Raw genomic sequence first — 13,292 nt, 5'->3', positions numbered from 1 at the left:
CCCCCGGGGAGGGAGACGGCGGGGGACGGTGGAGGGACCGGGAGGAACGGGGCACGGGAAAGATCCGCCGGACCGCCGGCACGGCCAGACCACGCCGCCGGGTTGAATCCTCCGGGCAGACTGCGCGGAGCCCACCCGTTTACCTCTTAACGGTTTCACGCCCTCTTGAATTCTCTCTTCAAAGTTCTTTTCAACTTTCCCTTACGGTACTTGTTGACTATCGGTCTCGTGCCGGTATTTAGCCTTAGATGGAGTTTACCACCCGCTTTGGGACCCGGCGCACCGGGGGCCACTACCGGCCTCACACCGTTCACGGGCTGGACCTTGATCAGAAGGACTTGGGCCCCCCACGAGCGGCGCCGGGGAGTGGGCCTTCCGTACGCCACATTTCCCGTGCCCCACCGCGGGGCGGGGATTCGGCGCTGGGCTCTTCCCTGTTCACTCACCGTTACTGAGCGAATCCTGGTTAGCTTCTTTTCCTCCGCTGACTAATATGCTTAAATTCAGCGGGTCGCCACGTCTGATCTGAGGTCGCGTCTCGGAGGGCGCGGCGGCGGCGGTGGCCGCCGCGCGCGGGAAGCCCGTGAGCGAGGCGGGGGAGCGACGGAGAGACGAGTGCCGCGGAGGAGGACCCCGGGCGCGCGAGGCCATGGCCGACGTCCGCCCGGCCTTCCGCCCCGCCCCCCCACCACGTCTGACCCCCGAAGGAGGGCGGGCGGGCGAGCGGGCAGGCGGAGAGACGCGGGCGGGCGGACGGGGGCACGAGCCGGCGGCACGGGCGAGGGGCCCCGCCGGGTAGGAGGGGGCGGAGCGGGATGCCACCACACGCACGGCGGACGTGTCACAGCAAGGCGGTGGAGAAGGCGGAGGGGCGGCAGCAGGCACAGCGGGGCCGGCGGTCACCCCCGACCGCCGACCTTACCCGCACGCGCCCCACCGCCTCCCGACACCCGCCCCTCCTCCGCAAGCCGCCACGGCCTGTCAGGCGGCGGACACGGCACCCGCCCGCCCACCCAGGCCTCGGGGCACACGGCACGGCGTGGCCATGACCCGGGTGAGGGCGCACAGCAGCAGACGCCACGACATGCCGCGGGTCACTGCCAGGGCACGCATACACAGGGCACGGCCCCCTGCACACAACTCGGCATCGGCACAAGCCACCCCGACGGGGTGAGGCCAGGGAGGGGTCACGGTCCAGGACCCGGGCGCGCCGCGGACCGGCAAGGGGCCAGCCGGACACACCGGGACGGACTGCCAACAGGGGCAAGCAGCAACCAGACAGGCGGCTCGGACACAGGCCCCCCAAACACGGCAGCCCTTACCATCCGCCACGGGACCCGTCTTGTTCCCACCCCGGCCACCCCGAGGCCGCGTGCGGCACGAGGGAGCCCCCGAACGCACCGTGGCGGCCACAGGCACCTCGACGCGAGCTCTCGCGTCTGTCTCTCCCTCGAGTCACGGGCGGCAGCCCCCACCCCAGGACCCTGCGGCGCTGCTGCCACCGACCCCCACACGCCTCCGATGACCGGGCGCCAGGGCACGTGGGAGGAGGGGTGGGCACACGGGGCAGAGGAGGGGCACCACATCTGCACTTAGGGGGACGGAGGGCCCGGGGCGGGCCCTGCGAGAGACCCCCAGCCACGCACCCCAGGGCAGGCGACACCCACCCCGGGGGCGATTGATCGTCAAGCGACGCTCAGACAGGCATAGCCCCGGGAGGAATCCGGGGCAGCAAGTGCGTTTGAAGTGTCGATGATCAATGTGTCCTGCAATTCACATTAATTCTCGCAGCTAGCTGCGGTCTTCAACACACGAGCCAAGTGATCCACCGCTAAGAGTCGTACGAGTTTGAACGGCGGGGTCCCCCCGCAGGGCAGGGGAAGAGCCCACCCCTGGCACAGCACAACCCCAGAGGGTGCCTCCGGCCTGCCAGAAAGACACAACGAGACCAGACTCCGTGAGGTCAGAAGGTTGGACGACGGGGCATCCGGCACATGCCCCACGGGGCCATGCTCGGACACCCCACAGGCGCCCAGGGGGTCCCGCCTCGCCCAAGGACACGGGGGCACACACACGCCCGCACACGCACACGGCAACACTACGGCCGCTGGGGACGCCCCCTCCCGACGGCCGCCGCAACGGCGGCGCAGCGCGGCACGGCGCCCCGGCCCGGCGAGGCGGAGTCTGGGGGAGAAGGGCCAGGCCTCCCGACTCCCCGCGGGCCCAACCGCCCCGACCCAAGGCGGACGGGCGAGGCCCCCCAGGGGTCTTTAAACCTCCACGATGGGACGCGCTAGGTACCTGGATGGGGGAAGCCAAAGAAACGGACGAGGCGGAGCAGGTAGTGCCGCACGGCCACCGCCTCGATGCCACCCACGCCTCCCGTGGCCACCTGGGGACAGACGCAGGCCTCGGCGCTGCCCACCCGTGACCGAACCCCACCACCAGGCACCGCCGACCAACGACCCCACCGCGCCCACAGCCCCCTCGACGCCGGGCGGGCCCCCTCGCACCCGACGCACACCACCAGACCCGACCCAACTTTCCCCCAGGGACCCTCCCCACACCCGCATCCCAGGCCCCTCGCCACAGAGGGAGAGGGGCTGCGGTGGGAAGCAGGGAGCAAGCGGACAGGGTGGGGGTGGTGGGCAGACGTGGCTGGCCAGACGCAGGCGCCCAGGGTGCAGAGGGCTGGCGGAGACGTGGAGGCACCTTCGGACGGACAACGACTCCGACGGCCAGGGAACAGCCCAGGGCGGGCAACGGGAGGCAGCGGGCACCCCACGTGAGCCAAGGCTCCAAGGCCCCCAGGGGACCTGACCCCGGGGACTCCACAGGGGCTCGCGCCGCCACACCGCCCTTCCCGAGATGCCCCGAGGGTGCCGCCGCCCGCGAGAGCGGGGGACGGACAATGCCAGAGATGGAAACACGGCGCGACAACTCTGGCCCACGTCACGGGAGACCAGAGGGCGCGGGGACAGACGCGCCTGGGGCGGCAGCAAGGAGGATGCGGCGGCCTCGGCACGCCAGGCAAACAGAGGCCGGAAGGGGCTTGTGGGCTCGCCGAGATTGAGCCCACTCCCTGTGGACCACCGCCAACCTGGGACTGAGGCACACCCACGCCTCCCGTGCGCCCCCTCCTCCCTCTCTCGAACCTCTCACGACCAGCGGGCTGGCACTGCACCAGCCCGCCCGTGCCGCGCGGGGGTGAAAAGGCTCGGTCGGCGGCAGCGAGCCGCTCCGGTAATGATCCTTCCGCAGGTTCACCTACAGAAACCTTGTTACTTTTACTTCCTCTAGATAGTCAAGTTCGACCGTCTTCTCAGCGCTCCACCAGGGCCGTGGGCCGACCCCGGCGGGGCCGATCCGAGGGCCTCACTAAACCATCCAATCGGTAGTAGCGACGGGCGGTGTGTACAAAGGGCAGGGACTTAATCAACGCAAGCTTATGACCCGCACTTACTGGGAATTCCTCGTTCATGGGGAATAATTGCAATCCCCGATGCCCATCACGAATGGGGTTCAACGGTTTACCCGCGCCTGCCGGCATAGGGTAGGCACACACTGAGCCAGTAAGTGCAGCGTGCGTGCAGCCCCGGACATCTAACGGCATCACAGACCTGTTATTGCTCAATCTCGGGTGGCTGAACGCCACTTGTCCCTCTAAGAAGTTGGGGGACGCCGACCACTCAGGGGTCGCGTAACTAGTTAGCATGCCAGAGTCTCGTTCATTATCGGAATTAACCAGACAAATCGCTCCACCAAGAACGGCCATGCACCACCACCCACGGAATCGAGAAAGAGCTATCAATCTGTCAATCCTGTCCGTGTCCGGGCCGGGTGAGGTTTCCCGTGTTGAGTCAAATTAAGCCGCAGGCTCCACTCCTGGTGGTGCCCTTCCGTCAATTCCTTTAAGTTTCAGCTTTGCAACCATACTCCCCCCGGAACCCAAAGACTTTGGTTTCCCAGAAGCTGCCTGGCGGGTCATGGTAATAACACCGCCGCATCGCCAGTCGGCATCATTTATGGTCGGAACTATGACGGTATCTGATCATCTTTGAACCTCCAACTTTCGTTCTTGATTAATGAAAACATTCTTGGCAAATGCTTTTGGCTCTCGTCCCTCTTGCACCGGTCCAAGAATTTCACCTCTAGCGGCGCAATACGAATGCCCCCGGCCATCCCTCTTAATCATGGCCTCAGTTCCGAAAACCAACAAAATAGAACCGCGGTCCTATTCCATTATTCCTAGCTGCGGTATCCAGGCGGCTCGGGCCCGCTTTGAACACTCTAATTTTTTCAAAGTAAACACTTTGGGCCCCACGGGACACTCAGCTAAGAGCATCGAGGGGGCACCGAGAGGCAAGGGGTGGGGACGGGTGGTGGCTCGCCTCGCGGCGGACCGCCACCCGCTCCCAAGATCCAACTACAAGCTTTTTAACTGCAACGACTGTTAATATACACTATTGGAGCTGGAATTACCACGGCTGCTGGCACCAGACTTGCCCTCCAATGGATCCTCGCGAAAGGATTTAACGTGGACTCATTCCAATTACAGGGCCTCGAAAGAATCCTGTTTTATTTTTCGTCACTACCTCCCCGGGTCAGGAGTGGGTAATTTGCACGCCCACTGCCTTCCTTGGATGTGGTAGCCGTTTCTCAGGCTCCCTCTCCAGAATCGAACCCTGATTCCCCATCACCCGTGGTCACCATGGTAGGCACAGTGACTACCATCAAAAGTTGATAGGGCAGACATTCAAATGGGTCATCACCGCCACGGGGGGCGTGCGATGGGCCCGAGCTTATCTAGAGTCACCAAAGCCACCAGCGCCCACCCCCCGGGCCGGGGCTGGGAGGAGGCTGACCAGGTTGGTTTTGATCTGATAAATGCACGCATTCCCCCACAAAGGGGGTCAGCGTCTGTCGGCATGTATTAGCTCTAAAATTACCACAGTTATCCAAGTAGGAGAAGAGCAAGTGACCAAAGGAACCATAACTGATTTAATCAGCCATTCGCAGTTTCACTGTACCGGCCATGCATACTTAGACATGCATGGCTTAATCTTTGAGACAAGCACATGCTACCAGCAGGATCAACCACGTAGGAGCACAAGGGAGTCGGGGAGAGACCACGAACACGGGTGCGCACGCACACACTGAGGCAGCGGTGGCGGCGGCCTCACGCGGCACGGGCCATGCATGCCCAGGCACAGGGCACGCACGGAGGTGGTGGCGGTGGCACCCCGAGGTGTGGGGGCAGGGCAAAGACAGACGAACCCCACCACCCGCCCCCAGCCGACGAGGATGCACGTGTGGCAGCATCGAGGGACAGCAGCGCCCCTCACGGCAACCCCGATTGACGGCACATGAGCAGGGCCGGGGCACCAGGCAGTCGCATCGACACCGGCCAGCCGGACGGCCCATGCACGCCCCCACAGGCCAAGAGCCAGACCGAGGCCCGACCCCCGACCCCCGAGGGTGGCACGGCGCACCAGCGGCCGGTCACGACAGCTGGCCGGGACCCGACCCACGCTGCAACAGACACGTGCATGCCAGAACGGGTTGCCGCGGGGGACGGTCCCCCACCCGCACACAACGTCACCGTCATGCGGGCAGCGGTGGAGAACACGGAGAAGGCCACAGCGGCCCCAGGAAGCGAGTTGCACTTGGGGCGGGGCCCCAGTCGTGCAGCCAGAAGAGGTGACGATGGGGAAGGGCTCGGAAGAAGGCCGGCGGCAGTGAGGGCCGAGATGCCGGAGAAGCGGTGGCAGTGGAGGAAGGGCCACGGCCCGCCGAGAGATGTGCTCGGCACGAAGGAAGAAAGACAGAACCTGCCAAGACAAGTCGGCCATGGGACCACACATGAGGTCTCACCACCAGGGGCCTCCAGCACCAGGGGCGGTCCCGTGGCACCCAGAATGGCGACTGGCCCTGTTGCCCTGTGCACAACTCAGGGGGGCTCAGCCCCGCCACACACCTCCATGGTCAGGGCTCTCCAACACATGGCACCAGCATCCCACACTGGGCACCTGGCAAGTGGGCCCCACCTGACTGGAACCGAGAGCACTTCACCCAGGGCCACCACTGGCCTCGGTGGCCAGAGGTGACACCCGCATGGAAAGACCCATTTCAGTCCCGGCTGGTGGGTGGCACTGCCAGGCGTCTGCCTGGGCGGGGGAACACTGGGGAGCACGGCACGTGCCTCAACGGAGGGAGCACAGGCTCACGGGAAGGCTCCCAGGAACCGCCACGGGCGCGGACGAGCCACCAGGAAAACACACATGGGATCCCACCACCAACAACACACAAGGGCAGTCCCAAGATGTCTGGGACACCTGCCGGCCTCAGCCACCCTTCGGCCTCCCGCGGGCCCGGCCCCACCACCAGGGCCTACGTGAGGTGCCCCTGCCACCAGAGACCGCCCCATCCACCCAGCCACCCGTCTGCCTATCTGGTCTGCCCCGGGGCTCACATCCCAAGGGAACACACCTGAGAGTAGTGGCGGCCCCCACCCATGCCCGCACGCCACCACCGGCTGCGGCTCAGGAGCGAGCGGAGAGCCAGCCGCTCACGGCAGGGTGGAGCCCAGACAAGGCCGGGCCCCTCTCCCCGCCCCAGCACGCGACGGGAGAACCACGCGTATGCTCGCGCACACGCGCGGCCCCACGCCCGACTACGGCCCGGCTGGGCGTGACCCTCCCCCGACTCAGAGGGGAGAGGTGCCGGCCGCGGTAGGCAAAGAGCGGCTCTGCCCATGCACTACGGTGGTGACGTCCGTGGCTACTACGCGCAGAAGAGGGGCGGCGGCTGGGGGTCTGGTACACCAAGGCACCCTCTCGGATCGCTAGAGAAGGCTTTCTCACCGAGGGCGTGGCGCCCCCGCCCATCGTCCGCCATCGGGCCCACCAAGGCGCTTACAGACACCATGGCCACACAACGCAGGAGGGATCTGTGGTAGAGATAAGACCTAAAGCAAGTCGGAGCATCCGTGTTCAGGGCTGTGCCACTCACAGCAGGGTAGAACAGGCGAGGGGACACGCGGGCAGAGTGAGAAAAGCGGTCCCGTTCACCATGAACGTCCATCCCTCATCTGGCACAGCTTAGGCCCAGCCCGAGAAAGCACAGCATCACCACATTGATCAGCAGCATAACGCGAAGGACCCCCAAGCAAGGGAAGGCCGGCGAGAACAGCGAACAAAGGAGCCTGCTTCAGCCTCACTGACCCCCCTCCTCCTCCAGCAAGCGTAGGTGACGACCTCAGAACAAGAGCGCCTGACGCACTGGCACGGAGCCAGCGGGATAGGGTAAATCGCGACCGCACCCGGGTGCCGACGGCAGGGAGTGCACGTGGTAGAGGACCCCGCGCCCCTAACCCCGCCGCCCTCAGGTACCAGAGACCAGAGGTGGCACCACGGTCGTGGGGACACCTGGAACACACAAGAGCCGGCATGCGCAGGCCCCAGCGGGCGGCTCAAGCGGCGGGGGTGGAAACAGGCGTCCGGTTCTCGGCCAGAGCCCGGAGACCTCCCCGCACACGCATCCAGGCACCCGGAAACTCTCGGGTGAGTGTCACCCGAGCAAAGTATGTCAGCACTTATCTGGCGGCACAAAACCACCCATTCGGGGGCAAGAATCGCCGCGCCCAGAGACGGGGCCCACCCACGGATCACGAGGGGAACCCCTGGATCACGGCCACGGCCACCAGACCCCAAGCACGACCCCATCGCCACCAGGCCCGGAGCTCCCGGGGCCATCTGGTCGACCCCAGAAGCGTGGCGGCAGGGGGAGCTGCGGACAGCCTCCCCGGGCCGCCCGCGCGGGCCGGGACCGGTCAGTCCCTCCCTCTGAGTCGCCGGGTCAGGACTTAGAAAAGAATTCCGCGGAGGCGCCTCCGGCGACCGGGCCCGGGGCGGGACCGTGGCTCCCGTCCCTCAGCCGGTGCTCCACCTACGCCTCGAGCCGGCCCCCTCCCACCTCCGGACAAAGACGCGACCCGCGAAACTCGGATAGAGAAGTCCGGTCCGACGGCCCGGACCCACCCCGTGCACGCGTACGGGCTGGGGACGCCCTCCCCGGCCCGCCCTCGAGGGCTCCCGGGGCCGGTCCACGCTCTTCTCCAGGGTGGGACTTGGACAAAAAACTGCCATGGAGGAGGCGGCATCCGAGGACCGGGCCCGGTCCCCACCGCCAGAGCCGGTCGACTCGGAAGACCAGTGGGGAAAAGGCCAGCCCGGCGGCCGAGCCCGTCGCGCCCTCCACGGGCCTCCCCCGCAAGGCCCCGGCCGGTCGCCCACCTCCGGAGCGGGGCGCGGAAAGGGGATCGGCGACGCGGAAGGCCCGACCACCGGGCCGCCCTCGGGACGACGGCCAGGCACGGGACGAGCTCCCTCGCCCGTTCCCCCGCGGCGGCCCCCCACCCCCTCCCGGGGACGGAGGGGCACCGGCGGCTGCTGGTCGACCCGTCCGGGAGGCCCCACACCCCGGCCGGCACCGGGGGGCGCGGCGACAGCCACCTCCCCCAGTAGCCTGCACCTCCAATCTCCGGCGAGCGGGCGTCGCGCTCACGTCCCGGCGCCACCGGGCCAGATCCCGCCAGCGACGCCGGCCTCCCGGTACTCTGCCTCGGTCACCGTGGCCGAGTCCCGTCCCTTGGCCCGCGTCGCCGGAGCTCCGGAGGAAAGAGACGATATAAAAGCGGCCGCCAGGTGGCACCCGGCGACCGCCTCAGCGGGACGGAGCCGGAGCGCGTGCCCGCCGGGGAGCACAGCCGGGCCGCCGGGCCGCCCGATCCCATCCCGGCGCCCCCTCGGACCCAGCCTCCCGGCCCAGTGCGACCCCGGGGCGTCCGCCCGCGGGCTCCCGGCCGCCAAGGCGCAGCCCCAGCCGCAGGAGGGGGACCCGGAAAAGATTTCTCGGGCGCTCACCGGGAAGGGGACGGGGAGAGTTCCCCCAGAGAGGCCAGGGGGCGGCCCGGGAGGACTTAGAAAATCAGGGCGGGCGGGGACGGTCAAACCGAAATCAGGCACGTCATCAGAGAAGGACCTTGATGACGGGAGGAGGAAAGCTTTCCAGCCCAGAGGGTCTGTCGAAGGCAGGCGGAGAGTCTACCCGCTGAAACTGACGAAGTGGGCAAAAGAAGCTAGCTCAGGCGCGGACATTTAAGGAAATAAAAAAAAAAAAGCACGAGGGCGTGGAGAACTGGGGAAAAATCAACACTGAGAAATCTACCCTCTGAAACTGACGAAGATGGGCAACAGGGGCTAGCTCAGGTGGCAATCTTTAAGCAGAAAACACACACACACACACAAGCGCGTAGAGACCTGGGTAGAAAGCAACGCTGAGAAATCTACCCTCTAAAACTGACCAAGATGGACAAGACAGGCTAGGTCAGGTGGCAATTATTAAACAAAAAATAAAAAACAACAACAACAACAAAAGAACACTGGGGCGTGAAGACCTGGGTAGAAAGCAACACTGAGAAATGTACCCTCTGAAACTGAAGAAGATGGGCTACGCAGGCTAGCCCAGGTGGCAATGTGTAAGCAAAAACAAAACACAAGGGCGTGCAGACCTGGCAAAAAAGCAACAGTGAGAAATCTACCCTCTGAAACCGACGAAGATGGGCAACACAGGCTAGCTCAGGTGGCAATTTTTAAGGAAAAATAAAAGGAAGTGCGTGGAGACCTGGGGAAAAAGCAACACGGAGAAATCTACCCTCTGAAACTGACGAACATGGGCAACAGTGGCTAGCTCAGGTGGCAATCGTTACCCTAAACCCTAAACCCTAACCCTTAACCCTAACCCTAACCTACCCTAACCCCGACCCTTACCCTAACCCTAACCCGGACCCTAACCCTAAGCTCACCCTCACCCAGACCCTGACCCTAACCCTAACCCCTATCCCTGTCCCAGACCCTAGCCCTAACCCTAAATCTGTAAACCCTAACCCTAAGCCCTGACCCTAACGCTAACTCCCACCCAGACTTGGTTGGCACTAGGTTCTCCAGCCCTGCTGGGCTCCCCGCTCCCCTGGGGTTTCGGCTTCTGGGAGGCGGGGGAAGGGATTCAGTTCCGGCCGCTGCGCCCCGCCAGGCTCCTGGAGGCGACCGCGCACGTGGCGGGTCAGGTCGGGCACGAGGACGGAGTTCAGGTAGTTGGGCGACTGTTGGAAAAACTGGCCTCTCCTCGCTCCGCGCTTCGCCGCCGCCTCCCCGGGTCCTGCCGCTGCCGAGGTCGCGCAGAGGTGGACCCCCCTCGGTGAGCGCTCCGGGGTCGGCGGCGGGGGCGGTTCCGGCTCCTGCGGGAGCCCCGCGCCCCAGCCTGTTGTGCGCAGAGTTGAGGCTCCGCCCTGGGGCGAGTGGGCCCGGAGGGGCAGGGGCGAGGGCGGCGGGGCGGAGGAGAGGCAGGTCGGTGGGGGCCCGGGGGTTTCCTGCCCCCTTGCGTAAGTTTAGCGCGCCCCCCGTCCTGCGGTCCTGGGCACCCGCTCCACCGGTCGCAGTAACTCGTGCGCCGGCCTGGAACCCCGGGAGCCCTCCTGCCCCACAGCAGCCCAGGCGCGAGTGGGCGGGGTCACCGGGGGGCCCGTGACTGGCAAGGTCAAACCCTGGAAGGCCCCGTCCCGGAAACGGGACCCCTCACTCTGGCGCACCCCTCAGAGGAGAGGAGGACACCCAGAGGGACGGGGCGCCCCCAGCCCTGCCCTGCCCGGGGTTTGGGAGCCGTGAGGGGCGGAACAGAGGGGTGGGGAGACTGAATGAGCTTCCCGAAGCATGTTAATCGGTGGCGGGGACAGGGCTGGGTGAAGGGTTGTGGGGAGAGGAAGTCAAAACAGCTGATTATGACGGAAACGGCTCTGTGTCCCTGCGTCTGCCCGGCCGCCTCCCTGCAGCCTGGGGTTCAGGTTGGTCGCCCAGCTGGCCATCAGCATACAGGGGGTGCAGGGACCCGGTGAGACTGGGAGGGGAGGGAGCCTGCAAGAAAGGGGCCCCAGGATGTCCCCTGAGGCTCTGAGCACCCCAGACCCACTCACAGACCGAAGTGCGGGGTGGTGACTGGGGCAGGGTCTCGAGTTGGTCCCATCTGAGACTCCCTCTGTGACTCTGTGTGACGAGACCTTGGCAGGCGCCAGACTGGACACCCTCCTCAAAGGGAGCTCTGGGTCCTCCCACGCCCCCCCCGGGTGGGCACTCCTGCCCGTTTTGCAGATCAGAAAAGTCGCTGGGAGAGGCTGAGGCCACAGGCTCCCAAGCGGTGGATTTGGGACTCAGACCCCCAGCTGTGGTGCCGGTGGGTGTGGAGAGAAAAGGAAAGCTGGGTTGCTGGTGACTTACTGCTGCCCGGCCTGGTGTGGGGCTGCAGGGCTCCTGTGTGGCCCCCATGTCCCCTTTCCCCATTAATACTTTGCACACTGGCGTGCACACACGCACAGGGCTGGGCTCTTCAAAGGGGGTCCCGTCTGGAACAGGATGCTCAGATCTGTCTCTGCCCCATCCCCAACGTGGCTGGGCCCTGGCTGGGGCCGTGAGCAGGGCAGGTCCCTGTCCCTGACATCCTGGGAGGGTCCTGGGACGGCACGAGTACGGCCCGGGCTGCAGGGTGGCTGTGCCGGAGCCCCGTCATCTGGCTTCTGCGGCTGCCGTGCTGCATGTGGACTGAAGCACAAAGGCAGGAGCAGGTCAGACAGGAGACGACTGTGGTGACGCAGGGGGAGTGGAGGGGGTGACAGGTGCTCAGACCTTAGACGTGTCTCTGCAGGGAGAACCAGGGCAGCTTCACAGGCACGTGACACTGCTGTCACACGAGGTCCTTTGTCAGAAGACCTCACAGTTGGCGCGTGCTCTGCTGTCACCATGTTGGAACCCTTCTCTTCCTGGCTTTGTTGAGACGTGGTTGACACAGAACACGTGTGAGTCTAAGGTGAACAGCGTGACGGTTTGAGCCACACGCACGTTGCAGGGTGGCACCCACAGTACTTCACCCCTCCGTCACCTCACATTTTTATTGGTGAGAACATCTCAGATCTACTCTTAGCAACTCAAGAATTTAATACGGTGTTAACTCTAGCTACATGCTGCACACTTGTCCCCAGAATTCGTTTATCTTATAGCTGGACGTTTGTACGTTTTGTCCGATGTCTCTTTCCCACCCCCAGCCCACGGCAACCCCCATTCTCCTCTGTTTCTGCGAGTTTGGCTGCCTTGGACTCCACGTGTAAGTGGGTTATACAGGGTTCATCTCTGTGGGCCTTATGTTACTGAGGATGATGCCCTCAGGTGAGCTCACGTTGTGCAACTGCCAGGATTCCCGCCCCTCTCACGGCCGAGCAGTGTTCTGTTTCATACCCCATGTCTGCTTTATCGGTCCATCCGTGGACGGGCACTCGGGTGGTCTCCGCATCCTGGCTGGTGTGGCCAGTGCTCTGTCACCACACGGCTCCCTCGTGTTGCCCTTTTTTCTCACACTCACTCCTTCCTGCCCCCTCAGCCTGGCAGCATTTCGTCTGCTCCCCGTCTCTATAATTTTGCCGTTTCAGGAATGTTATGTGAACGGAATCACGTGGTGTGTAGCCCTTTGTGATTGTCCATCTTCACTCTGGATAATGGCCTTGGACCCATCCAAGCCCCTCGTGTGTCCGTGGAGGATCCCTTCCTGCTGCTGAGTAGCGTTCTGTGGTGTGGACGGTCCACAGTTAGTTGAAGGGCCTCTCGGTGGTTTCCCGTGTTTGTCGTGACACACAGAGCTGCTGTGTTTGTGTAGAGGCTTCTGTGTGAACGTCGGTTGTCATTTCTCGGGACTGGATACTCGGGAGTGTGGTTGCTGGTTTCTGGGATGGTTGTGTGTTTAGTTTTATAGGAAACTGGCAGACCTGTTCCAGAGTGGCCGCGGCATTCTGCGCTCCCGCCTTCTCCCTGGCATCCGGCATTAGCTGCTGCTGCGTTCACGCCCAGCTTGGGTGTGTGGTGTGGAATCGCATCGTGGTTTCGCTCTGTGTCTCCAGTGCTGGTGACGTGGACGTGGTCACGGGCTCCTGCTGTGTGTGCGTCTCATCCGGGCGGAGTCCCTGCAGCCCCGGCCGTCTTCTGGTTGGATGGGATCCTGCCGCGTTGCAAACGTTCTCTGTATGTTCCGGATGCCTCTCCTCCCTGGACGTGTGGTCTGCAAACACTCCTCCCGGCCAGGAGCTGTCTGTCCACCCTCCTCCCAGCATCTTTGTTGCAGAGCAAACGCTTAGGTTTTACTGAGGTCCAACCTCGGCTCTTTCCTCTGTGGCTGGTGCTTTCGGCGTCAACTCC

General features: G+C 64.6%; 2 non-coding genes across 2 annotated transcripts in view; both read right to left on the bottom strand.

The window, feature by feature from the left end:
* LOC124243105 (28S ribosomal RNA) overlaps positions 1 to 534 on the bottom strand; it is a 4,693-nt gene extending 4,159 nt beyond the window's left edge. Inside the window, exon 1 of the ribosomal RNA XR_006889607.1 lies at positions 1 to 534. This exon is cut by the window's left edge and continues 4,159 nt beyond it. This is a non-coding gene — a ribosomal RNA (28S ribosomal RNA).
* A 1,156-nt stretch (positions 535 to 1,690) lies between these two features.
* LOC124243136 (5.8S ribosomal RNA) lies at positions 1,691 to 1,840 on the bottom strand. The gene has a single exon (XR_006889631.1). It is a non-coding gene; the product is annotated as a 5.8S ribosomal RNA (ribosomal RNA).
* Positions 1,841 to 13,292: the final 11,452 nt, after the last annotated feature.

This window comes from Equus quagga, chromosome 7 (assembly GCF_021613505.1).
Source record: "Equus quagga isolate Etosha38 chromosome 7, UCLA_HA_Equagga_1.0, whole genome shotgun sequence".
NCBI lineage: Eukaryota > Metazoa > Chordata > Mammalia > Perissodactyla > Equidae > Equus > Equus quagga.
Note: the sequence above shows the minus strand (reverse complement) of the source record. Positions and strands in the feature narration are given on the sequence as shown.